We start from the raw sequence: 26,021 nt of genomic DNA, 5'->3' as shown, positions 1-26,021 counted from the left end.
GCTAAACTGAAGGAAGATACAGCTATGGTTAAGTATAAAATATATAAAGCTACTGTAAAGTATATAGGCATGCTGCACAAAAACAAAAGGTTCACTAGGTAGTATGCATGTACCAAACTTGTCCATCCACTAGACAGAGAGGAACGCAGAAAATGAAGTAACTCTCTGGAGCAAGACTTCCATCAACTGATGCTCCAATAGAAAAATACATGAGCTTGATGTAGATGCCATGGCTCTGTAATGATGATTGGCTGTTGGATCCACATGAGCACACTTAACAAGTCCATTTTTTTATTTTTAAAAGACCTCCAAAAATGGGTGACTAATAAAACATCTGCTGCACATAATTTACATAAAGTTCACAATCTGAATACACTTGTTTTCCTCACACAGTGTTTTAACCTTTCTTAGTCTTCCAGGTACAGAAAACTAGATTAAAAATCTGTATTTGGTAAACATAAAATAAGAGAGTATTCCATTCCCAACACAGCCTTGCATTACAATCCATGAAGAACATGAAATAAAGTGAGTTCCTTCTTTCACCACAGGGAGGTTTCCTGCACTCAGAGCTTAGATTGGGATCCCTCTCACTGTCACTCTAGCAAGTTGTTCCAGTGTCCTTAACACGTTTAGGGCCCATAAATCCTTACAGAGCCAATCCTCATGTAATAAAATCAATTAACAGAATGTTACATGTCTGTGCTGCTTTATATTAAATTATAAAATTAAATGAGTAATTAAATATCACACAAGCAGCAGTGCAATATGGCTGTGCATCAGCAAGACTGCGATTCAGCAATTCCGATTTTGGAGGAGCACATTTTTCAAATAGATGTTAAATTTATTAATAAACTGCATATTTGAAGCCTAAACAACTACATTCTTGCCTAAAAACTCCTAAAACTAGGTATTATAAAAAATAATAACATTTATTATGTTAAGTTAAATCAAAAACCTATCATTGTTTACAAAAAACTTTTGGCCCTAGAAAGTATTAGATATCAAATCATCAAACCAAAAGACACTTATTTTAAAGAAATATATATATATTTTTTTTTTAAGCTACAAAGTGTGTGGCTTATGTGTCTTAAAGTGTCTTGGGGTCTTTGAACAAACTTTTTTTTATATAACCCCCAGTAGTACAGGCTACTTAGAAAGGATCAAATTATATTTACTGTATTTAAATATTTGCATGTCTACCATATTAAGTTATGCTTCTTCTACCTCAAATGTCTCAATTAGGCTGTTTTGCATCAATGAACGTAAAACCAATAACATAAAGTGACAAAGCAAATTCAATTGTGTCCGGGTCCTTGATCTGCCCCTTTGTGCAGGTTGGGGGTTTTGGACTAAAAAGGATGAAGCCTACAAATATGAATATAATAACCATTTGATCAAGCTTATTATGAAAGAGTGCACTGTTTACATTCATGCAAGTGCCTTTTGTCATAATTATTACCCTTCTCCCTCTCTCTCCCAAGACCTTGGGTTGCAGCTCTTCAGCCCCAATTCTCCCTGGTGACCATTTGAACTAATTACAATGGCTTCTTCAGTAAGCATCTCTAAGAAATGCTAAGGAGAATCCTCTCCCAGCCTCCAGCAAGATTCTCTCTTCCATTCAAATGCTTCAAATGCATTCTGCAAGTAATTGTCTGTCCTTAGCAATCCCATAATGACATTAAAAGTCTCATTATATGCCATCTCGAAGGGGCTTTTCAGCTGGAAAATCTTAAGCAACAGACAGCTTAGCTCCAGGGCTTTGAATAAGATCCTTATGTGAATCAAGTGTCACTTACTAATCCAAACTGTAATCTCATAAGTATTCACACATTCCACGCTTGTATTTCCTCGCTTTCTTTGTAGGAATTACAAGTTTTGATTGTTCTTGTGTCCTTATGAGTGAATTGTTTTGACAGTCTTAAAGCAACTTAAAAACACAACTTAACTTGGATTTATAAAGTTTGGAATTTATTTATTTTGTAATATATATATATATATATATATATATATATATATATATATATATATATATATATATATATATATATATATATATATATATATATATATATATATATTAATCTTCCAGTGCATATCCTAATAATATGGAAGCCTGTTTTGCCATGAAATATATATATATTTATATTTATAAAGGTTAATTTTGACTGTTTATCTAAGAATTGTGAGATTTAGTTTAGATCTTGCATTTCTGAGTTATGAGAATTATATTCCAATTCTCAATTCTCAATTTTATTACCACAAATGAGAGATTATATCTCAGAATTTTGACATTTCTTCTCAGAATAGTGAGTTTTTTTCTTGCATTTCAAGTTAACATCCCATACATCTGTCTATCTGTCTGTCTATTTATATAAATATAATACTGTATATATCATTTATACATTTTATTTTACATATATTATTGGAAATAACTTTATAAATTATTCTAGTTAATGCAAAAACAAAACAACAAAAAATCATCGATGAACAAAATTACCATTTCCATTCTGTGTTCAAAACCACCTCTTACTTTGGAATTGGTATAAAACATAGAAGCTTTTCATCATAGTTTGTGTGCTTACTAGCTAACTAGCTAACTAACTAACTAACTAACTCACTCACTCAATAAATAAATACACAATATTATCCACCTGAAGTATTCATATGTTTTCTGTTATCTGATTTTCGGAGTTTTTATTTGCGTTTCCTTCTTTGCATACAACATCCAAACATTCAGAATGGCTTGAAACCCTTGATTCCTAATTTATATAACGATGATCTATCTCCATAGATTGTTATTACCATGTTGTGTCTTAATTTTTTCTATTGAATTGTCCACTGCTCTCTCTTATTGTCAGCGTGTACCCACAGTCCTTCAGAGTGTAAACAAACTTGTTGGCTAATGTTTCCTGCCAAATCATAACATTCAAAGTATGCAAAAGATTCTTTTGATTTGAAGAAGACTCCGAATGTCAAAGAACCGACAAGCATTCAGGAGGACTTTTCAGTGGAATGCTGTTGAAAATTAAATCTTTGTCTTTAGCTACGGATTTCTGGTCATATATTTTGAAGGCCACGTAAAGGCTTCTTAGCCTGCAAGAGCACATCTGGCATCTCATGCTTACCTTGACGCTGATATCTAACGCCCAAGCATTTCTGCAACACTTCTTGTTTTTATGACTAATTACATTTCTGTAGAAATTCTGAACTGTGACACAATTCTTCACCATTCACCCAAATGATTATGTGCCTGAACCAAGAAGTTGTTCTGTAGACACAGGCATGGCAGAGTAAACAAGGGCAATGACTTGGTCCAAACAGCTGTCATCAACATGACCTGTAGAGGTCAAATCATGTGGTCTATTTACAGAGCAGTAAAACTTAACTCTTCTGGCTACCGTCATTCTGTCAACCCCAGATGTCCATCAAGTGTCTATAGCTGTTATTTGTGCTGCCAACCTCATAAAAATGAATAAATGACCAAAAAAAAAAAAAAAAAAACTGTAGACATCTCAAGCTTTTGAGCTTTCATCAGATTATTTCAGATTTGTCTAATCCGTATCTACCTTCTTTTCCACCAGCAGATCAGTCGGATTGACACAATATAATGCACTGAGACCTCCCATAGTTGAAACATGCTAAATAGCTGAAGATGCCTTCCAATAACAGATTATCTGTCTATCCAGGGTCTTAGCACCCTCTTATTGTACATATAAGCGTTTAGCGAGTATTTTAACAGATAATGTAACCAGAGACTGTCCTCCCCCACAGGACAGAGATAAAAGGAAGCTGTACTCAAAAAGAGGGCACTGCTTAAGGAGGGTGTTCACTTGCTAACATTTGCATTTGTTTTGACCTTAAATGATGCAAGATGTCCCACTGCCTGTCAGGGAAGATTTATATTGTGTATTGCAACCCTCTTAATTGCTACAGTACATCACATGATGCAATACTTTAGGATAGTCTACAGCAGCCTCAAAAAGTATTTGGACATTTGTGTCTTGTGAAAAAAAAAAAAAAAAAAAAAAAAAAAAAAAAAATATATATATATATATATATATATATATATATATATACCATAATTTTAAAAGGGTACTTTTTATGGTAATACACTTAATATAAAGCATTTTATGTAGTCTTTGGACACTTTGCCAAACTTTAGTGTGCTTTTTGGAATTAAGTATGACTTAAAGGGCACCTATTATGAAAAATTCACTTTACATTTTGTTCGAACATAAATGTGTGTTGGTAGTCTGTGAACACAAGCACCCTTTAATTAAAAAAATCCACCAGCTCCTTTTTTAATCCCCATAAATCATAAGCAGTGTCTCAGAACAAGCTTTTTGCAGAATCTATGTGACATCACTTTGCACAGGCCCTGCCTACGACTGTTTAATAGACACTGATGTATTAGCAGAGACCCCACCCTGAGTGAGCTGCACAAAATCTGTCATGTTTACTGCCATGATAAGGCATTCCAGTAAGAAATGTTTTCTTATTAAAGCTATATAAGTTACTCAGTCCAGAGGAGTGAGTGATTTTCTGATTTTATTTTATTGTCTGGGTCATATTAACAGCGTAGACAGCAGTATATGTATTGTATATTGTACTGCTGTCACTTAATACACAGATCTAATATAAATATATTCATATTTCTCAGCAGGGGATTCAAGAGCATCAACAAAGACCCTACTCAATCACCCTCTGCCAACCTGTGAAATCAGGTGAGCCTTCCACCCCACACTCACACCCCTCTCTGGTCCACTCACTAGCTGCCCAAGCTTGGTCCCTGTGTTCCACATCGCTGCCCCACTGCAGGTATGGCTGTGGTTCCGCTGGTCCCACATCAGTTGCATAGAATTGTTAGCACTACACCTTGCCTTGAACCGGCTCAAATGGCGCTTACGAGTCAAGCTGGTCCGAACGGACAACTCAGCGACCGTTGCGTATATCAACCGACAAGGTGGTCTGCACTCGAATTGCATGTCGCAACTCACCTGCCACCTCCTCCTTTGGAGTCAGAATGTCATAAGGTCATTGTTCACATTCCAGGCCTGCTCAACTTTACAGCCAATGAGCTGTCTCGAGCAATGCTCCCAGGAGAATGGCGACTCCATCTCCAGATGGTCCAGCTGATTTGGAGAAGTTTTTGAACTGCTCAGATAAACCTGTTTGCTTTTCCAGAGACCTCTCACTGTCAATTGTTCTACTCCCTGACTGAGGGAACACTTGGCACAGACGCACTGGCATACAGCTGGCCATGGGGCCTACGCAAATATGTATTCCCCCAGTGAGCATTCTTGCACAGGCAGCTCACACAGGGCACTGGTAGGAGCAACACCCATGGCACTTTGGTAAGGATCCCAATTCATCAGTCATGGATGTGACATCGAGAGTGACCGACTGAAACGTCTTGGTTACGTATGGTAACCCTCGTTTCCTAAAGGAGGGAACGAAGACGTCACGTCCTGTCGCCACGGTTGCTTTACCACAGCTGAGCCACAGGGTCACCGGCTCAGCTCCTTGAAAACCTGGTATGCATTGCACCTGCTGCCTTATTATACTCAAGCTGTGATCAGAGGCAGCTGGATGCAATAATTGCATGACAATTTGCATTGGCTCGTTTAGTTTACATTCAAAGTAGATTGGTCTATCGAAGCGACATCCCAATTCGTTAGTCACCAACGTGACATCTCCGTTCCCTCCTTCAGGGAACGAGGGTTACCATACGTAACTGAGACATTTCCTATAAAATTAAACTCAGTAAGGGTCCAGTGTTTTGTAGTATTACTAGTTTCTGGTGACCTGTTACGTCACATATAATCTACAAAATTTTACACAAAATGAAGATACAGATTTGAATTGATAAGATCATTCAGTAGTTTGCTGTGCACAGTAATTGTCATACGGTTGTACAGCTATGAAAAAGATTACATTATAATTACATACAATTACACACTATTATTATTATTATTACATTGAGTTAAAATTTCCAGTGAGAGATAAAGTGTAAGTAAAGGTATGGCTAGTGACACTCCATAAGATGTTCCTATCACAGCTGAGAGCATTTTGTACATATTGTAACCAAGTGTCTTCATCACTTTTCTGTGATGAGAGTCATTGCTGAGACCTAATTCAGATTTCAGCGCAGCCTCTCTTCTCCTTCACTTCACTCTCCCATGGACATTCTTAAGAAAATCTATACTTGTTTTGGAGAGGGAGGGAAGTAGATAAGATCTTCATTGACAACTAAATGACATTGTGTGTCCCTCGATAAGAGATTGCATCTGAGAGATCTAATCGTTTGAAATTCACTGTTGTTAATTACGGGCAAGTAGAACAGAAAGACATAGGCATGGTATGAAGTAACAAAAAGGTCTTGTTATTGGCCTTTGTTTGAGTAATTTGCGGATATTGATCTACGAGGACGTCTGCTAGCCAACTTGGACTGCAATTTATCTATGAGTGGATGCTATGGTTCCCTCATCAAGCCATCTAAAAGACACAATTAGGGTCCATACATTCATAGAGTGGAACAAACCTTTGTGAATTATGGCTTTACGTTATGCAATCAGAATCCTCCTATTCCAGTGGGAGTAAACATAGACCACCTTGAAAAAGAGAAAGCCTGTTTTTGATTAGATGAATTGCATCTACTTTCGGTTTAAACTGTACCATTGTCACCTTTATGATGACCAGTAGGGTTGTAGGGGTGTGTTTGGGGGATTTGTGTAAGCATGTTTTCACAGGTTACATTAACTGTAAATTAAAGCTGTTCTTTACTGTGATGTAACAAATTAGACTACATTAGCATTTTCCCCACAACAGATAATGTTAATTCATAACTCTTTAATTCTGTCATCACTTACTCAACCTCATGTTATTCCAAACCTGTATGGCTTTCTTTCTTCAGTGGAACACACAATGAAAACTTTTGAAGAATGTTCATGCTGCTCTTTTCCATGCAATGAACGTGAATGGTGATCAGGCGCATCCACTCCAAAAATGACAAATAAATAAAAATTACTTGTGCAGTATAATCTAAGTCATCTGAAGTAATTTGAAATGCACACCATTATTCAAAAAAAGCTGTTTAGTCTCATTCATGCTCTTGTATGTTGTATAAAATGTATCACAAAAGGTTGAACATCAGTGCCAAGCAAACATGGTTTATGTGTGACATTGTGATGAATTTAAGCATTCAAATTAAAATTTTATATTCAAATATATTTATTTGAAATAATCTATTAAATAACAGATCATCATAATATATATTTGATCTATTCAATCTAATAAATATATATTCTGATATATTTATTTAAGAATATGTACTTTCAGATAGCCAAATTAGATTTGAGAGCTTTAAGGAAGATTGCCGGTTAATATTTTAATTTAAATGTTAATCAAAGTGAATAAAATGTTTGTCTTTTCCTCATGCTAAGTTGTAATATGAGTTCAAATATAACTGGGATTTTAATATAGTATTTTATTGTCATTATTTCAGCTTTAATTATGTTGAATAGACCAGCGTAAATACCCTTACATCATTAGTGTTTCACCGAAGAAAAAGTTTGGAACAACACGAGAGTGAGTAAAAGATTACAATTTAAATTTTGGGGTGAACTTTCCAAACTGCAAACTCAAAAAAATGAACACCACATAAGAATGCTGGAGCACCTTTACTAATTCAATGAGTGATCAACCCTTTGGTAAACATTTATTGCAGACTTATTCTTTACCCTCTGTTGTTTTTGAAAAAAGAAGATACTAACCACCTCAATCACTTTTTGGCATCACAAAAAAGAAAGAGAGATGCAAAAACAAGGTGCCAAATGATGGAATATTAGATAATTTAGCTGTTTCCTCTCTTCCATCCTAAAAGCACTTGAAAATCGGTTCTTTTTTTCAACAGAGCACACTTGTGAGCATGGCCATGGTTTACAGCAGTGAGGGAAGAAAAAAAAGAACAGAAAAATGGAACAATCTGTGTTTAAGTAAATAATTGAATAAACTCAATTTGGGAAAGTTGGCAGACTGGGTCTAGGTAATGTTTTCACCCTGGTGCTGAAATAGTTTGAGACTGCATCGCACAACATCAGCCTCATCTTGTCAGCTCTGGAGAGCCCTTGAGCATGTTATTAGCTTGGTGTTCGCCTTGCCATTTTCCACCCGAGGCAGATGGGTAATTACCGAACTAATACTCTGATTGAGAGGAATCAGATGCAGTGGCTCACCCAATTAGATGATACATTAGCTTTCTTTCTTTGTAAGCAGCTAATGTGTGAAGCAAAGTGGCATTTCTAAGGGGGTCAGAGTCTCAAACAAGCGGCGAGTTGCAGATTGCGGCACTCCTCTCTTTCTCGCTCTCTCTCTCGGTCTTACTTTCTCTTTCCCTCTCCCTCTCTCCCTCCCTTTCTCTCTAATGGACTAATAGAGTGAAGTCTTCATCACCCGAAAAGCACACAGAATGCAAATCAGGCCCCCCACTCCCAAACAAAAGGAGGCAGAGGATATTCATGTCTGATGTGTCAGCTACAACATCAATTACACTGGAATACACTGGAGCTAATGAGAGAGACACTGTAATTGTAATAATTGTGTTCTTTTGTCAAACACATTGCTGTGCTTGTTGTTTTGGACAGTTGAAGAGTTCACTCTTTATTTTCGATCAAGGAAAAAAAAAAGTTAGGTGAGTAAAAAAAACCCAAACATTGGATTCTCTCTATGTTTTCACAAAGTGTTGGATGAGCTCAAACACACACTTCAACAACAGAATGTCACAAGTCCGTAAAAACCTCAAAATCTCCAGTCACTCATACAATATGTCGCTAACACATGTGGCGCTTTCATCTCCAAAATATTCTCATAACCCTGTTGTAGCAGGAGTTATTAGTGTCTCTGAATGATGCTTGCAGAAGAATTACCACATCTTTATCTTTGTTTTAGCTCGTCTCTGGGTGTAGCCATGCGCTTGATCTCCAGCCAAAACACATTAGAGCACATCTGTCCACTCACGCACGCCACTGCGGCCAACTCTTCCTCGCCATATTTCTGAAGAGCCCTCATTGCTGCCATTGTTCACTTTGTCTGACTATTTGCTCTATTCTCTTCAATTCCCCTCCTGTTGATGCTCGGTGACAGCTTAAAAAAACAAAAAAAAAAAAACAGCATATGAATGCAAAGAACTAAAAAGCTGCATTTTTGGTTGTTTTCTGCAGTTGCTGAAATTGTTTTGTAGTTTGTCAGTTTCAGGAGATGATTCAGTGAAACCGATCTGCGTTGGTTATTTTACTCAAAATCACTGCTTAGAATAGTACATCAATGAAATGCACCTTTGCGAGTGTTTTATAGTTTGGTAAAAACGGATTCGCTGAGGTATCTGCACTGAGTGAGTCATTTCTGAAATGAGGGCAGGAAAATAAGCAGAAGCGTATATGTTTTTGAATGTGTGCGGATTAACGAATAGTTTTGGAACCTGGATGTGAATGTGATGTTACATGGACAGTGGCATCTGGATCTGGACAGCAGACAATGCTCTTACCAGCCATTAGAAAAAGAGTTGATTGTATGGTCATTGCAGAGAGCAGTTAGAACCCTGTGCCACCTGTCACACTGGATAGTGAGGGCTGAGGTTATTCTAGAATATACAGACACGCTACATGATAAGATACAGAACAAATGACAAGATTCCCTCTCAAAACTAACAAAACTGTTTTGTGTTAAATAATTGATTTTACTATAAAAATCTTGTAAATAATGTATCGTGAGACAACATGCCCAGCTATTGACTCTAAATACACACCTTTTGATAGAGTTAAACTACCCTAAAAATGTCATAAGAGCAAAAACATTTGAAAACCAGCCCCGGTCAGGGACACATTTCCTCAGAGCATCCTTTCAGATGAAGCTGCATGATGCTAAATTTTGTGAATTAGTTCATTTTTGGAGTGATTGACAACTCGCAGTGTTAATATCTCAACTAGGATTGTGTTCAACAAGGGGTATGTAATACAGTAAATGCCACTCATCCTAGCATTAGTGAACCTTACTTGCTTTTTATCATAAAAAATTAACAGGCTCTCAGACACAAAAGGGGTGTAGTTGAGACTTCAAGTGTAAAAAAAAGTTATTAGAGGGAGAAAGTGCATTGGAGGTGTCATTATGTGGCCAAATGGCCTTCGTGGAAAATGGTTCGGCACAAAAGAGAAAACCCCCTGAGGGCATACTCAAATATTGTTACCAAACAATGACCCTGAGTGGCTCCTCGCCATGCAAATGTCAACATTCACACTTGGAAACATATGTGTGTTTTATTCCCGACGTCGAGTGCTACCTAAAGAACAATTATTCGTGTAATCTCGTCTGGCGGGACGGCAAAATGGGACGTATTCCTCCCTGGCGGGTAAAAGGAGCTCTCATTATGAAATACAAAGGCTCTGTTATAGATATAATAGAGGCTTATAAAAAAAAGAAGAACTTGGTTTTGTGTTCCATGGTCATGTTTTATTTTTTCATTAATATGTCTGTCGCTTTGATAAAGATCACAGTCAATATTTTGCCATCAGAGTGAGAAGCATGCTGTCAGTAAGAACAGGCGTCTTTTGTTTGGGTAAAATAATCACTCGTGGCAATATTGATGTATTCACAGTAGCCTATATCCTTGAATATGCTGTGTAATTAAATAAAATATTCATAATGTTTTTTTTACAGAAAAGAGTAGAGCAAGTAGGCCAAACATTGTTATTAATTAATAAATATTTAAAGACTAAAAAAGTGACAGTACAGCAGTAGAATACATGGCGAAGAATCCATTTGACACCAAAGACGAGGGGTGCTTACGACATGACACAGTATTTCCCAATGTTCCTGCTGTTTATTGCCTTTTCATTCACAAAACAACCTGAGGTCAGTCTACTCATGTTCGGATCGTACTTCAGCACAGGCAGAAAATCAATAAACACTATTGCCCCCTTCGGCGAAATGTGGTTGTAGAGCATAGGGACACTTCTAGTCTGTGAATCAGAAAAAAAAAAAGAAAAAAAAAACATCTTGTCCAGACATCTCGTAAGTGCCTGGTTTGTTGCTATTGATTTTTCTGTTTATTCTCTTACAATAACTTAACTTCTCTTTTGTGATTCCACAACAGAGAGACCTGTTACTCCTTTCTCATACTGAAATGAGGGCACAGTGAAGAAGTGCCAAATAAATAAAAGAGAGTACTTTTACTAGCTCATGTAATTATATACCTGTATCAGTTCGTGCATTGACTAGAGATGGGGTACTTGGACTTCAAAATGACCCTTTACCAGAAGTTTGATTGACAAATGATCTGACCAATCATAACACCAAATCTACCATTTTTATCCAACAAATAAATGAGACAGGAGAATAGATTAACGTTGGTGTGTACTGATGTCTTTCAATGGTTGAAACAAGATACCTTATGATGTTCATTTATGTTCATTTTGTGCTGTAACTAGTAAAGAAGAAGAGATGATTGATTCGCATGCCGCTTGAACTGAGGCACTACATCGATCTGCCACAAAACGGTATTTACTATTTGGATTTATTAAGTGGTACATTTTGAGTTTCGTTCCAGAAGTAACCTGCTCTGTTTTGTCTGTTGGTACGCTGTCAGTTTTATATTTATTTCACTATGTATTTATCATTGAGTAAGAACATGATGTGTGGCTTGTTGGACGTAGCAAAAGTAACTAAAAATGGCAGAAGGGGGTTTGTGAAGGGTCAATTATGAATGAACATAACTGAACTTGTTGTACAGCTGAATCAACGTCATATGTAACACCAAAAGATAAAATAACAACATGAAAGATAGACAACAAGACCTTAATAAAGTTCTCCCACTCCAACATAACTGGTTAAGGACTTGGATTCGACAAGGTGAACTCGGACGCCAACACATATATTGACCTTAATAGACTGCCTTTGCATCCACACATCCTGAAAGAACTGTTGAAGCAAATTACCTTGCTACAGAAAATACTGAAGTCAAAAGATTATTATAAGAATTGAATAGGTAGTGAAAACCCTATGGACTCCCTGCACAACTGCCATTTTGTTGCTGTATTTCCTACTGAAACAGGAAAATAGGGCAGGATGTGTTATCCATAAAATAAAAAAAAAAAAAAAAACATTGCTTTTAGCCTCATGCTTAAATGCATATATCAAGAGCTATCTAACAGATGACCTCAGCTGACAGATATGGACTAAAAGCCTCAAAACTGATTTCACAGGGTCTTCTAAAGATGACCAATGGATGGTATGCTCACATATCGCCCCTCCCCCTCGTCTTTAGCCCCTCCTGCAGTGAGAGGGCAGGAGGTGTAATTAGCTGTGGGGGGGCTCCTAGCGACCCTCATCTCTGTCTCACCTTGTAGAGATCGCTGCAGGCTATCCTGCATTGACTGCTAATGTCACTAATGAAGGTGTGAAGCCCTGGATTATGACAACATGATCGACTAGCAGGTCTTAACGAGTGGCTGGGGTCTCACCTGAAGTTAACGACTGTATAATCCTCCATTCAGTCTGGGTTATACATAACATAATGATAAAAAAGATAACTGTCCTTCTAATATTCATAGCGCTCTATGAAAGCCCGTATCAAACTGACATTTGTTCTGACAGTTTCCATTTGCTGTCAGTCAGAGAGTCTGAATGTCTGAAGAGTGTCTCTGTTTTCATTGGTTTTCAAAGTTTTTTTTTTTTTTTTTTTCATTTATTCAGAAAAAAAATTGGACCAAGGCTTTGAAATTTAGCCTCAAACATATTTGACATATTAAGCCATTTACTGTGTCACTTACATTTACATACTGTACAATACCATTCAAAAGTTTGGGATACAGTTCAAAAAGTTGTATTTCTTTGAAAGAAATTCTCATTTTTATTCAGCAAGGATGCATAAAATTGATCAAAAGTGACAGTAAAGACATTAATAATGTTACCCCAAAAAAAAGATAAAAAAAGATAAAAAAACGTTCTACTCTATAAAGAATCCTAAACCAAAATATTAAGCAGCACAACTGTTTTCAACATTGATAGTTTAAAGAATTGCTTCCTGAACACCAAATCAGAGACGGTTATAAAAGGATAATGTGACACTGAAAACTGAAGTGTATTATATGTATAAAATTGTTTTTGTCAGTAGAATCATCCTCTGATTATGAAGCACATTCACAATCACAGCTGAACTAACTGACATGAAAAATACAACTCGTAATATCATTAATATAGATATAAATAATTTGTAAGTAAATATTATATTTTAAATCTTAATTGAATTTACTGCATAAATATTATTTCTGCTGATTTAGTTTCATTAAACAGACATGAAAAAAAGCAGATTTTTGTAATATTGCTATCAAACCAGACAGAAAAACAAATGGTACTTCTGATAGATATAGTAGTTTAAAATTGAATATTTGATTACATTTATAACTACTTTGAATTTATGAACAAAAATAACAGTGTGGCTTGCTTTAAAACCCATACCTCTTATGAGGCATATGAGGTCAACAAAGACAGAGGGACATTCTTATTGTTTTAGTGATTATTAATTTGTTTTATTATGTTGATTTTTTATTTATTATTATTATAGGCTGCCATTATGTTCTCTTAATGACTGAGGCATTTTATCCTTTACATATACCTGTAATGGCATCTGCAAGAGACAATAATAGCAGAAAAGAAACACAATTAAGGGGCATATTTATAGAACTTGCTTTATTCAAGAAATTACTTGGTATCTTTTGTCTGTCCACATTAGGAAGCTGTATTATTGCATTCTTTCTGCTTCTTGTGATAGATGTGAGGTTCTAAATTAATTAATGACCTCAACTGCGAATTCAAAAGATGGCCATCACAAAAGCTCCTTCCATGGTAAGTGCAGCTCGGGTAACCGAGCATTCTGCTGCGCCTGTTGTTTCTCCTTCCATTCAACTATAAATTGGAAAGCAATGTTCAGCAGCTCATGGGGTAGGACGATATAATTGTACATAATTGGTGAAAACTGAGGGCAGGAAAAAAAAGGAAAATATTGAAAAGGAAAAACATTAAATTAAAAAGCAGTGCCCTTGTGATTTGTGCCGCAGAGACCTAAAGTTTTTTTCTTCATCCTTCCTCGAAAACGTCTTCTATTGAAATTCTAGAATGTAAGCAGGGTGATTTTTAAAAGAAATTGTCTTTGTCAAGACAAATGAAGTAGCTGCAGCAGTACTGACTGCTGATGCCAAACTGGCCTAGTTGAATATTACGAAAACAATTCTTTATGGTGAACACAAATAGTCAAATAAAATGTGGATAAATAAATAAAGAATCAGTTCTTTATATATTTAAAAGTAGATCCATTTTGCAGATCCCCCTTCTGACCCTCTTCTTCTCGTATTAATGCACTTCATACCACTGGACAAAAATAAAAAGCAGCAACAAAAAAAGGCCACAAGGCCTTTGGTGGTCTAACAATAACCTTTCTTTCCATTCCAAATGCAAATGCATTAATGATCATTGTCTCAGTCCTATGACAGGTATCAATGCACATTGCTCATTGATAATAGAGCAGACTGAACAGCACTGAACATCTTGGCACAGTGGCACCATCTCCCTAAGACCCTGCCTGAGGCATCACATGACTCCAGAAGGTCAGTATCTCCCTCCCTAAACCAGTCTACCAACGACTGCTGCATGATTCAAGAGTACGCCACGCAACAAGGTACAGCGCTTGCCGAGTCCCCCCAGACTTTGCTCGCAAACTTATGGAAGAGGCAACTCATCATCCTTCGGCTCTCCGCATAAACGGAAGCCCCTTCGCTTGAAAATTACTTACAGCTAGAAAATAATTGGTCTCAAAGGGCATATCTGCGGCTGACTATCAGGTGTGATTCGCCACTGTCACGTCTGCACTGACCCCAGCCCGTGTGCCACTGTGCCAAGAAAGCCACGCATTGTGCGTCTGCGTATAAACAGACAGGAAGCACAAAGGATATGTGGACGGCTATGTTGTATTCAAAGCACATGTGGGTCTGGATGGTCTTGGTTCCTTTGTCTGATCTGAAGCTGAGTGGTTGCCAAGATAAGGAGGCTCCAAGATTTTTCCTCTCTTTGTTCTTCGTCTTATTGATACGTTCCAGTATTTTTTTCCGTTTCCATTTTTTAATGGTCCCTTTGGGAAAGACGCTCCACGCTATGAAGAACAAAAACTGAGCATTGGAAACGGCACTGTCCTGTTTGAATGCTATTAGAGGTGGAATTATTCGCACCTTAAAAGAAATCTGTTTCTATATTTACAACAATGTCCCTTCTGAAGCACCATTGAGCAGCTCCGACAACTTCATCTTCAGCGTCATTGTGCACTCAGAGCGACCCTGAAAGCTCTAACGGCTCTGGTGTCGGACACTCTCACAGTGCAGAGCAACACAAAGGCCTGAAGGTGTGAGTAACACGGCTCACAAATGTAAATGAGTGATGGAAGCCCTTGAATGACTGCCACTATAGGAGGAACCATTAAGGAGACGGGCCAAGAGCATCTTCCCAAGCGCATCCCATCCATCCCTCTGTTTTTCTGTGTTGGTTCTCCTTGCGTCTTCCAGCGTACCCTGGCCTCCCCCAATTCCCCATCCTCTCTCATTGTGTGAAGCGCTCCTCCCTCCCCAGACAGAAAGCTCTGAAAGCTTCCCCATAAGACAGTCCCATTCTCCAGTATCCCCATCATTTGCTTATCTAAGTGCCATCCTCTGTTTACCAGGAGTGGCGGACAAGTGGTTCTGGGTACCGGAGGGGGTAGGTGGTGGTGGTGGGTGGGGTTGTTCAAGGAGACGTTGTGGAGAAAATGAGTCTGACAAGAAAAAACTGGCAACAATGAGCAGACAAGTACTGTGGATGCACGCATACTTCACATATGCAGGTACTTTGTGTACACAGGGCCGCCCATCTTAGTGAGCTGCTCTCTGTTGATTTTATAATACCCCCTCATTTCCTTTCTTGTGTGGAGCACTCTGTTGTTATACCCATTATTCCCTTTCCAAGAGCTTTCTCACATCCTCGCCCATCATTATGGGATTCGAGTGCTGTTTATGCGCTTTCATTTTCAGACGAAGATCTTAATAGATTGAATTGATTATCCCTCACACAGTGTTCATACTCCAGGGCCTCATCTACGATTTCCAAGACATTATTCGCTCTGAGCTGTGAAGGGTTATTTGATAGAAACTTATCATCTACTTTTCAAGACTGTTTTGTCCTTTTCAATTTCCTTTCAATTGCATGAACCTTTTTAGTAATCATGTTATGCGATCTGAGTTGGGGTGTCTCTTAAAAGGGGAAGTCACCCAGTATGAAAATTCATCCTCACCCTTATGCCATTCCAAAATTGTATCATTTCATCTGTACAACACAAAATTTGACATTTGGCACAATGGTCATGCTGCTCTTTTCCATATAGTACAAGTAAAATGAAAGGTGAACATGCACTGTCAGGGTCCAAAATAAAATAATAACACACAAACTTAAATGGTTTCAAAATACTTTTTTAGACTTTCGAAGCAATACAATAAGTCTGTAATAATGAAAATACTGGAATTGCCAATATTTAAGTGAAAATCTTCCCCTCAAAGCAATACATATTCAAATTAGGTGTATTAAAATTAGTTAAAAGGCACAAGTAAACAAGTATTTGATATTAAATCTGGCATCACTGGGTGCTTTCAAGCCAACTCGTTCTCAGGATAAATTTTGTACAAATTTGTGTTTCACGTGAAAACATAATTTGTAACAAAACTACTGTATCCCCAACCTTAAACATAATGGTCAATGGGGCATGAGCAGGTCATAGGAAAAGAAACCAATGAGACTGTACTAAATTCACATAAATTTGCTAACAATTTGCCAAGAGACTTTGAATATTACACCTCACAAACAGCATGGAATTACTCTATATGACTCATAAATTGCATACAAATTCATGAGAAAATTTAGTAACCCTCGAGAATGAAACATACTATTCACTAACTCTCTCTCCACCCTGATCTTCCATTAATGAAAGGTTTTACAGTTTTTTTTTATAATAAATTAAAAAAAATATATTAGGTTGCTGCGGGGTCTTTTCGATTATATTGCAGTATTCCCAATGCACCGGGTTCATGACGCACAATCACCAAATGTATTCATTACGGATCTTAACAATGAACGTAAATCCACCATGTATCTTTTTTTAAGTGGGTGGACCTGCAAGCTGCGGGTCCACATGTGATCTCATGGCTCATGAATGGTTGAGACAGACCCCATGTCACCGCCCTGACCCCTCCCTCCTAAGTGGGCAGGGCCATGAACTTTCCAATTACAACTCGAAATACAGGCGTCTCTGTGTCATTTCTTTCTCAGGCAGTACACAAACTACACGTCCCTCTGCAACCGTCTCCCAGCAGTGTAGAAGAGCACAAATCTAGACTGATTTTAAAATTCAAAACCCACAACAGGAATATAGCGAAGTCTTCTGTTTGTCTGTGTTTCTCCAAAAGTCTCCTTTGTGAACTTCGCATCAAAGCCCTGAAGAACAAAAGCGGCCAGCCGCCTGACAAAGACAAGAGCGGATGGTATGTGGAGCCATCTGTTTTGGAGGACACCCAAAATCTTGTGTATGGGCCATACTTAGCTATCCCACAATTCCATTCCAGGAGTGCACTAGCCTCCTATTCACGCACTGGGCCATATACTGCCCATCTCTTGGCTGGCATTTTTTCCCTGTTACAATTAAGTAATTTATTCCTTTCTTCGCCCTCCTTTTTAATGAATCCAAGCCACAAACAAGCCCCAGTTGCTCCTATTCAAGGCTCGTGATTGCATCTGGCAGTAATTGCTGCAAAAGCTGAAGTGGGAGCAGGATGGAAGCACATTGTTTTGGGGGTAATAGGTGAAGACCTGCCTCTCTTGACCTGTAATACATTAGTGTCAGTGAACATTTGGCAGCCCTCAAATGATTAGCAATGAAGATGAATTGAGAGGGAAAAAAAGAAAAAGAAAAAGAAAAAAAAAGGTAGAAAATCTGCCTCATCTGAAACACTGGAGCCCGCATACATTTGCATGCTGATTAGTTGTTCTTTTGTCTGTGCTCCTAATTATTATGACACATAATGTCTTCATCATGCAAGATTCAGATCTGTCTTGTTCAAAATTTATGTAGGGAAGGGGGGGGGGCAAAAAAACGTTTATTGATTCTACATGGAAGTACGTTTTGTTGTGCTTGCTTTTGTTGTGCGTTCTCCTTTTTTTTAATGTTTCCCATTAATTGAACACAAATTGGATTGCCTCCGACTAGTGCGTTTTTAGAGCAAGTTTTGAAAAATCATATTTGTTTTGCTCTTGTTGACAAACACGCAGGTAACCTCCTCACTTCCTGCTTGTGTAGATATGCATTTGGCTCCTTTTTTAGCATCTCTGGCAGGGACGCCGAAGCCTAATGCGTCCTGGAGCTTCCAAGAGGTGCGCGAGGTGTGCTGAAAACGAGACAAAAATGAGAACGTCATTTGCTGTTATGTCTTGCCGGGCACCTTGATGACACATTTTAGATGAATTTATTTTGTATTATCATTTCCTAATTCTCGCAGATCGCTCCATTTACAGATATGGGGGATAAATCTCCAGATTAGAGATTATGCTGAGTGCCAGATTTTGGAATCAGGGTGTTAAGGCTGTATGTCTTCATCTGGCAGGGTTGGACGTAGACGCTTTTAGCAGCAGCAGACAGGTCTGAGAGGTTCATGCCGTTTGCGTCATTAAGCACAGCCTCGGTGATTGTTGTTTTTCTCCCAAAAAATTCAGCATGTAAGAAAAAAAATTGGTATTTAACAAAGGATTCATCATTAACTTGAATAATTCAAATAAACAACCTATCTTTGTAAAATTATCAAATTGTGTGTCCATAATATCATAAGTTTAATTGTTTAGACGTTGTTTAGACAACAACATAAAGACATACAATTCCTTCTAAGATGAAATAAGACATGGTCTGATATGGCTGCCAAACTCTGGAATAGCATTCCTGATAACGTTTGGGGTTTAGATGCACTCTCTCTGTTTAAATCTAGATTAAAGACACATTTCTATGGCCAAGCATTCAAATAATGCATCTCATAATCTTGCACTTATTTCTGATCAAATGCACATTATTATTTTTTTAGCTTGGGTTAAACAAATCAGTTTTACTTGGTTTGAACAGCAGCTACGCTAAATATCTCTCTATTTGTTTCTCTGTTTCTGCCATAGCTACACAGTTAAAAATAAAGGTGCTTCAAAAGGTTCTTCACAGCGATGCCACAGAGGTTCCACAAAGAACCAGTCAGTCAAAGGTTCTTTAAAGAACCATCTCTTTCTTACCCTTTCTATAATCAAAAGAACCTTCTTTCACCACAAAGAAACTTTTGTGAAACAGAAAGTTTTTCCAGATGTTAAAGATTCTTTATGGAACCATTTAAGACAAAAAGCTTCTTCTATGGCATCGTGAAGCACTTTTATTTTTAAGAGCGTAGGATTTACACAAGCTTCAGTCTGGATCCAGAACACCTGAGAAGAGATGATGCCAACCCCTCAGAGGAGCTCAGACGATGCCAACTCTGAAACAACAAACAGAACTAACAAACATTGCCATGAATTTGATTGCGTCATATAATAATTGCCGTTAATAGTGTTCATCGTCTGTTTGATTACATCTTTAATTGATTTTCCATACATTTCTGCTATATGTCTGACATAGACACCATTGATAAGCTACTACTAAATATATTGTAGAAACGTAATTTTCTTTAATGCTGCTTTGCAATGATTTGTATCATGTAAAGCACTATAAACTAGAATTGAACTGAACTGCTGAGAACTGGAGACACTAGATTGACGTCTTTTCCTCAGGACAAACATTTGAAAAGCAGAAGACTCAATTTGTTCTCCATCTCATCTAATTTGTTTCTAAGTGAAATCATTGGAGGTATTAAATGCCTCATTTGTGCTTGGTCTTTTCTGTGAGTCACTTAGAATATGATAAAAGGCTCAAGAGGTCCGACATGGTGAAATAATTAACTCATCAACTTCAGTGCGGTCAGTTCGTCTTTGTTTTTAATCATGAGATCCGAACGTTGCATCCTCTCTCAGCATGTGGTTCTTGCTGGAGATCTGACAGCAGCAGAATGTGTGACGGCGTGTGCTGCAGGAGACAGCAGAGGGAGCTCAACAGACCAACCTCAGCTCCTCTTCACATGCATGCATTCTACCGCACACACATTTTAGATATCAAATCAGGAAACCATGATGTAGTGTCTTTTTTTTTTTCAGGATTCTCTGATAAACAAGAAGGTTGATGTACAGCATTTGTTGAAACTACAAATATTTTTTTAGCATTGTCTTTACTGTCACTTTTAATCAATATAATATTGTTATCAGTTGCATCCTTGTTGAATAAAAGTATCAGTTAACCTCCAGAGGGGTAAAAAATATTACAAAGCCAACCTTTTGAATGGTAATAGATGTGTATATACACATACTATATATAGACATGATAACAGGCCAATTATACCTATTAATTTATTCAAAATATGCATTCAAATATTTGATTTACATAGACCTCTTTTATGAAGAGCATATTATTAATTTAAATAACAAATAACGCCATTCATTGCCTATTAATGTTAGTGTGTGTGCATATATATGTGTGTGTGTGTCTGTGTGTGTGTGTGTGTGTGTGTGTGTGTGTGTGTGTGTGTGTGTGTGTGTGTGTGTGTGTGTGTGTATGTGTGTGTGTGTGTGTGTACAGTATGTATGTATATAGTTCCCTTTAGCCCAACATGCAGAAAAACGGGGAGTGATTTCATGGAGAGAACTACTGCCAATCCTCATGAGTGTGTGTCAATGTAAATAAGGTTAGCCCTGGTATTTCAATTTAGTGCAAAACTAAATAATAATTGTTACCATTTTTTATTTTTTTTTTCCTAAGAATCTATATTTATAGTCTGTGAACTTTTGAATAATAATTAACCTGTTTATCTAAACTGTAAGAAAATATGCAATTTTGATTATATTTTTTTGTTATACCATGTCCACCTTTTTAGTATCATTCAATTTAAACTTCTTAAAAATGGTAGAACTAAACTTTCTTCCTTTTGTCCCTTGGACTCTCTTAAATGTCATTAACCATCATGCAAAATGTAAGGATCAAACTTAATATTTGAAGTTGTGATTCAAATCAGTCTAAGCATCTTGAATATACTGTAGCAGATAACGGTTCAGCATGGTTCATTGGATGTACATCCTAAGATCTGCACACTGCCGCTGCTCCGTCCCCGAGGAATGGTGGCCCTCAGACGTGCAGAGGCGCAGGGGTAGTGAGGAGCGCTAAGTCTGCAGCTACGTCAGCCAGTTAATTTGTTTACTGCCGGCATTTAGCCATCCGACTCACTCCAGGGGCACCTGAACACTTGGTAAAGACAATAATTATCCGGCCCACTGGAGGACACACACACACTCACATCCCTGAATGCCGTTCTTTTTTTAACTAAGCTTATTAACTGTTCAATAGATTGTTATGCATGTTTTTTTTTACAACTTCAAAAACACAGCGTGCCAGAGCGTACTCTCAGAGGGCCCGCAGTGCTAACCGAGCGCATACCGCTCCTTGTTCCTCTCATGAAAAGGTCTTGTTGCAGTTGCAGTCCGTGAAATGTGCTTTATTTGATTACTTGTGCTCCACTGTACTCATTTCTCCATGTGACTCGCTTTACCGTCAAGAGACTTGGCTCTCGCTAGAAAAACATGTTTCAAACTATTAGCAATTGTTTACAATTTTCAGACTGACACTTTGTATGGGTAAAAAAATTTCATAGAGTGATATGAAACCCTAGCACAGCAACGTGTTTCAGTATATTTCAGTGTTCACCTGTGAGGGGAAAAAAATTACAATTAAGTTTGAGTTGTAATTTAGACAATTGTGATAATTACCCTTGCCATTAAAAATCGTATTACAAAGTACAAGTGTGACCCCTTTAATTAGTTACAGCAAACTCAAACAGGGAATCTGATAATACGTCAATTTCCCTGAAACAAAACTTTTTTTTCAACTTGTAGAGTCCATGAAGTCATCAAGGAGTGCTGTTACATGAGTTTGAAAAAGGCTCTGAATGAGGTTATTCATAATTTAACTTAATTAGGATGGATTCCTTGACTGACGGATTATCATACACACTTGAGAATTTCAATCCAATGGCAAGCTGAGAGGGAGGCAAATGTAAAGGTTTGTGTGGCATATTTGAAGCCATTTAAATAAGAATATATACTGTAGCACAAAACAATATAAATCTCAAGATTTATGTTGAATGTCTCATTAACCATTATGAGAACTTTTATCCAAGAGCAAATATAGTAAATTGGCATTTTAAATATATAAACTGTTAGAAGTTGATAAGATTTTTTAAATGTCCAAGTCTCACCCAGACTGCATCATTTCATTAAATATTTAATTTTTTTAATATTATTTAAAAAATAAATCAATAAATAAAATTACAATATTCAGCTGAATCTGAACAGTAATTACTCTGTACTGTTGTACTGTTTAATGTTTTTGTAGAAACTGTGATATATTCAGGAATATTTGACAAATAGAAATTTCAGAAGAACACTACTAAACTAAAAACATTTAATAAACCTAAATACAACTTTTTATAAAAGAAGCATACTGTAAGATCAGACCGAAAGTGTGTAGTCTAATTACATTATACATTAAATCATATAATGCATTTTAGAACACGAATGCAGAGAATATATAGCTTTATATGCAGAGAACATACACTTTCGGTTAATAGCATGCTAAACTGTTGGTCAAAATGCCAGAGTTTATCCTTGATGCACAAAGCCAGCATACAGGGCCTTAGCAGTACTCAGAGCAAATGCATTTCCCAAGGCCTGGTCTCCATTGACTTCAGCTTTTAAGTGTTCTCCACATTATCCCTGCTCAAGCAGCTCACACAACAAACAACATTGTGGCTAACCCTCAGATACTACAATGACTACATATTGAGCACGAGTGAGCACATGGGCTGTGATGGAGTGAATGGATAGATACTGAAGTAATGACCTCAGAGGCATCTTTACAGTCAACACTAATTGATACCCAAAACCACCTGTACAGATCAGATAATGTTTTCTTGACTGTCTCAGTTTCCCATGGTGATCCACAACATTATAAGTATGTGATAATTTGATTTGGTGTGCTGATAATAATAATACTGTTTTAAAAAAGCTTGGAGGATAGTAGAAAAGCTTCAAAGCTTCTACTTTTCTATAGAAGAAAGTAAGTCACACAGGTTTGGAACAAAATTAATAAATGACAACAAAATTTATCAGTTTCGGATTCTGTTCCTTTAAAAATAGTAGAATATATAAAAAATTAAATGATGTATGTTTGATCATTAAACATGTGACTATAATTATAAACATACAAACAAATGCAACACTATCAGACATTCAGTGGAGGACGAAAAACAAATTCAGAGGTTCTGACATATAAAAAGTCCATAAATTACTATAAAAAAGTCCTTTTTATAATAATTTATAAAAAAAGTCTATCAATTATTAAAATGCAAAGACAAAATAATAATGTGTTGTCCATTTAGGATGGTTATTAGGAGATACGCCATCCCTCTGCTATTATTATTATTATTATTATTATTATTATTATTATTAATATTATTATTATTATTATATTTTTTAATTGGGGAAACCTTTTACTGTTGCATACAGCTTTCTTTCCTTTGCCAGTCATTTATTAGTATTACAAACAGAAGAAAAAAAAAGGTGCTTGAAAGTTCCAAAGCATTCTCACAGTTAAAAGTATCATGGGAGAGTGTGTTTTCTTTGAGTCTCACGTCTCCTCTTGCACCTCCAAGGCAGCGTAATTTGAGGTTGAGGAAGGTGGAGCGTAAAACATGGAAGCTGCCCATTTTCCTCAGGATGATGAAAATTGATCCAACATTTCATATCATAACTGTCATATTATTTTCATTATTCCTGCCTGCAAGAATGTGGTATTAACACTAATGCAAACTCAGGTAAGGTAATTGCCACTAATGGATGTGAAGGACTCTAAAATTGGATGTCATTAAAGCCGTCAACACATTCTCTGGATAGTTCAATTGTGTGGCTATGCACTAAAAGAGCGAGAGGGTGGTAGAGAGAAAGAGAAAGAGAGAGACAGACAGTGTGAGTATTAAACATATGGCAGTATGGAGAAAAGAGGTCAGAACAAGCAAATTGAGGTTACATATGTAAGAAACTTTCAGGCACAAATCGCACGTAATAAGATTCTTACTCACAGCTCACATCTATGTGTTTCAAGGTAATTTGATGGGTTTTTTTCACTTACAGGAAAGAAATAGCCACACTGTTATCAGCGTGAAACTATATGCTGTTAGCAAAACCTAAAACATGGAGGAAAACACATGATACACAAGATGCTCAGACTTGTTTTTCTTTTTAAAAAGAAAATCTGCAGAGTACAACCACACTGTTAAAGGTTTGCAATTTCTACAGAAAAATACTGTGAAAAAAATCCAACAGTAATAATTAACTGATGAACTATAAGCATTATATTATAGTTGCATTATATGCAACTTCACTGTGAAATTCTGTAAAATGTATAGTTTTTGAAAGTTAAAAACTATGACTTATCATGTGATTTACAGTAAAAGAAAATAAATAAATAAATAAATAAATAAATAAAAATATATATACAATTCCAGAGGGCCCTGGGTGATTATATTTTGGGTTAGGGTTAGGGTTAGGGCAAGGGTTAGGGTTAGGGTTAGCGTTAGGTTAGGTTGGGGTTAAGGTTAGGGTTAGGGTAAGGGTTGTTTGTTCATATTTTTGTTGTCATGGTTATTGCACTTTGTTTTATACAGTAGATATGTATGTTGTGCTGATGATATAAGAGTACTGTTTTAAGAACAGGCTTCTTACGTCAACCAATAATTCATCATTTGAGTTTATTGTACCATATGTTTGTGGTGGTTATAGATACATTTTACAGTACAATGCAGGTACTGTGGATTAGTATATTAACAATCATTAAACAATATCACTAGATAGAATACAGATTCAGAATTTGCAGAACACGAGACACTGTCACAATATTTTTACATTATATTTTTTCCAAACAGAGCTTTTTTTTAATTTTTTTTTTTTTTAATTTGACAGGATATGTATCCTTTAGATTATGAGTAAATACTCTTTGCAGATTAAAAGTAATGTAAATGCTGTTTCAAAATATATTTGTGTGTATGCATGCGTGCGTGCATGTGTGTGTGTGTGTTCTGTGAAAGAAAAAGTTTGGAACATCATGGGAATAAATGACGTTTTGGATTAACCATCGCTTTAAAAAGGCAACTTCAAAACGTGTTTTTTGAACATGCATGTTCATATTTGCATTCCGACTATTAAACATGTCACTGCAACACTGTCAGACATTCAATGGAGGATGACATAAAAACTACAGCTATTAAGTGAAATCGATATCTTATATGAAACAATGAACGGGAATTATACAACTGGATAAACCATCTGAGTGTAATTAACAATCTAAGCGTTTTGATTAGTGCCACACCAATGTCATATATCTCCCAATTAAACTTCCCGCGATCCCGCAGGTCACGCTAATGTCATTTCTTACCTGTATTTTGCTTCAGCACACATAAAAGACAAGACAGTGATCCCAAGTTTTGCTCTGCCTCTTTCAAATCACAGTATGACAGCTATAAATTAAAGCATCATCCTGAGAGAGAAAGAGGACCATAAACAATGATTTTCAGTCGCATTTGCGCTTTTTTTCCCGTTGCTTAAAAAACAAGGATGAGGTAAATGGCAGAGGAGTGAGAGTTAACCAGAGACCTCTCCGACTGCTCCTCAGAAACGACTCGTGAAGGGAGATAATTGACGAGAGTGAAAGAATGGATCTTTACTCTTAAATAACAGGATATGCG

The sequence above is a fragment of the Carassius gibelio genome, chromosome B17 (genome assembly GCF_023724105.1).
Source record: "Carassius gibelio isolate Cgi1373 ecotype wild population from Czech Republic chromosome B17, carGib1.2-hapl.c, whole genome shotgun sequence".
NCBI lineage: Eukaryota > Metazoa > Chordata > Actinopteri > Cypriniformes > Cyprinidae > Carassius > Carassius gibelio.
This window is presented reverse-complemented; position numbering follows the sequence as displayed.